Below are 3,394 nucleotides of genomic sequence, written 5' to 3' on the forward strand. Positions count from 1 at the left end.
CTTTCTTTGTTTCTTTCTTTTTTTCTTTCTAATTCTAGTTGCCTTGATCAATAGAGCTAGGACAAAATGTGAAAACTTCTTACCAGTAATTGAATTTTAACACAATGAAAAATGACTTAAAACCCAGAGCAGCCAAGTGTGGTGGCATACACCTGTAATTCCAGCACTTGCTGGGCAGGAAAATTTCCTGAACTACATAGTAATTTCAAGGCCACCCTGAACTACACAGTGATACCATGTTAAAAGATAAAGAGTCATCAGAGCAACTTGAAGGCCCAAATGGCTTACATAACTCTAGATGGTACTGAAACCCTACCAGACATCCTAGAATAAATAAAAAGAGAAAGATAAAAGAAAGAGAAATGAAAGAATACCAAAGAAAACCTACTTAATAAGTGGGAATTTTTCTAGATCTGAATTTCAACTCACATGAATCGGTGCCCCAAAATATCCTGCTATAGGTCCAAATAGGTATAAATGATGAAGGCACTTGAACCACAACAAATACCACTGAAGACCAGTCAGTGGCCCAAAATGTCTTGCAGTAGGTCTAAAATGGCCTCAAACAGTAAAGGGCATTACTTCACCCAAATGGCACTGTGGAATGTCTAAGAGAAGTTCCAAACTGTGGAGGCAGTAGGTTCCTTGAATGCACTTTCCAGCAGAAAATCAGGCAGAGTTCATCAGCTCCCTATATGACCTTTATACTTTTACCATCAAAAGAGTTTATAGGCAAATGATACTATGAACAAGGAAAAGAAAAAAGACTCCTGGGAACAAAATGTCCCTCTCAACTGCTGGAATATCCCTAGAGTCCTGACTATTGGTTCAGCTAGCCAGGAACAGTCAGTTCCACTTCATTAGAAACTGTAATGGTGTATGCCTCTCAACAGCAAGGACTTACGTTCCTCCATGACCACCAGAGTTGTTACTGGCCACTTAGCTTCATAAGCTCAGATTCGTTTGCTTTCTGCAGACAAAATCAAGGTGATATAGAAGAAATGTAACTCCCGATCTGTTAGATGTCAAACTTGCCTAGATCATAGTCTCACAACATTTAAGAATGAAGTTGCAAACCCATGGTGGAAGTTATGAGAATTTCATTGGAAATAAAAAGGAGAAGAGCTCCTGGATTTCCAGAAGGCATCCTGAATGGTTTGCCACCAAGGCCTTTTGTCAAGGGTACTTAAACAGCAAGTCACAATGTGTGAAAAGCATGGATCAAACAATGAGAAGCATATAGGATTACGAGCATAGCTGCCTAGTTCATATTGATTCAATAGGAACACCGTTTATGTGATGAGAGTATATGGACAGGAGAGAGGCATTTTTGTGAAGGGAATGGTTCAGGTGCTCTGGTCTCCCACCAGGGCATCCATTGCTTATCTGAACTTACTGGACAAGGTGGTGCTAATTAGAGTATGATGTCGAGTTGATGCATCCCTTAGGGAGACATGCAAGCCTGGCCGTTGTGTCTCCATCTTGCACCTCTAGCCACAACCTTGATGTCTTTAGTTTTTGTTTGTGTGCTGACTTCTTTGAGGGCCGAATCCATGTCTGAGTACTTTTCATCTAATTTAGCTGTTTTTAATGAAGGGAAGCCATACATTTTGGTTAAAAGGATTTATTGAAAGCCAGCTCTGGGGAGATGGAGAGGCCTATTTGCCTCAGGTCACCATCTCACTAGGTTCAGGTGTGTTGGGGCTTTTTATAACAAGCAACAGTTTGGGAGAGAAAATAGTGGAACAGCAGACAGTTTCACACAAGTTCCGTCCCTTCCCGGGACACAGACATCCTTCACCTGGACTGTGTGAATGAAAGTGGGGTTGACCTCATGGTGTTAGAATGCGCATATTTTGCCCATTCCCCAGGATGGAGGAACAATGGGAGAGCCATAAATGCTCTAGTCCTGAGGAAGTTTGGAAGCCACTCGATTCCAAAGGAAAAAAAATCTCACTTATAAAGTTCCACTTTCCATTGCTGGTTCAAGTAGACAGCCAGATATTCACGAGGCATTAATGTACAGTATCACTAAAACTAATTGGGAAAAAAGATGTGGCAAGATTCCTGAACACAAGAGGAAAATAGTTCTCAGAGACTTGCTTGTGAACTTCTCATAAAAACTTGAGCAGGTTTTTGATAGGATGGCATGCATCTGATGCTAAGTTGGGAAATATGAAAAAGGCACAGTCACCATTCACTGCTTATTGCCATGCATCTTCATGGTAGCCCACCTTATGCTGTAATGTGTTTTACTTTTTCCTCCCCTTTCCCTCCCATTTTACTCAGCCCAAACTTACTCTTCAGAGTCCATTTCCCCACTACCATTCTCTCGTTTTCCAACATTTAACAAATGTGAGACCTTGTGACTGCTCATGCTTGTTTTGCTCAATTCTTTGTCTGGACAGAAAGAACCTAGAGCTCTCCTCTCAAAGGAGACTTCAGAACACCAGACTCTGGCAATACTCAGAGAAGACACGACACTGTGCTGTTAATCTCTACCTCTGCAAAATTTATCAATAGTTTTGGATGTGTGGGAGAAACCAATAAATATGTGTTTTACCTGGCTATTAATATCAGTGTTGTATTAGAGGCATACACTGGGGACTTTGAAACATAGCCTTTTCAAAGAAGGATGTATAATTCAGTTTAATTTTCATGGAAGCAGAACAGGAACAGTACTGATGTCTGAACAGAGACTCCTCCTGGGTGAATAATTTTCCTCCAAACAAGAAGCACCTGAATTGCCTAAGAAGAACCACTCTTTCCCTTCCAGGTCTACATTACTTTGATTCTGGAAAAGCATCTTTCTGTATTTACCTCAGGAGTAAACACTGGCTTCACACTGTTGACAACCAGCTCCTACCCCCATCCACAAAGGTCTTGAAGTCAAGAGGCTAAAGGCATCCCTGTCCAGTCCGGTCTTCACCAAGCTTGGGAGATCCTCTCTCTTTTGCAGACACTGTCTTCTCTTTGGGAAGAGAGGGTTTGTAGGGAATCCTTGTTATATGCTCACAATGGGTTACACTCTCTGAATTCTCCCACAAATCCTCCTGGATTCCCAATACCCTACCACTCCAATTTTCCTCGCATTTGTGAACACACTTGTGCTTTCTACTCAGATGACCTTTTCTTCTGAGAATTATGACTCCATTGTTCTTTTCTCATAGTTTCTCCCACTGACTTTTTAAAGTTATTTGGGATCTATGGTTCTCCCCATCTGTACAGAACACAATGTTTTGGTTCATACTTGGGAGATTTCAAATCAGGTAGGCTGGCAGTTCTTCATGCTGGCTTTTGGCTGGTGTGAAATTTGGTGCTAGAACACTCACCTAGCATGTAGAAGGCCCTGGGTTCCGTGAGAAATGAATTTACTTAGCCTCCCCACAATTGT

The sequence above is a fragment of the Fukomys damarensis genome, unplaced genomic scaffold (genome assembly GCF_012274545.1).
Source record: "Fukomys damarensis isolate Sample0158 unplaced genomic scaffold, DMR_v1.0_HiC HiC_scaffold_14, whole genome shotgun sequence".
In the NCBI taxonomy this organism is placed as follows: Eukaryota; Metazoa; Chordata; class Mammalia; order Rodentia; family Bathyergidae; genus Fukomys; species Fukomys damarensis.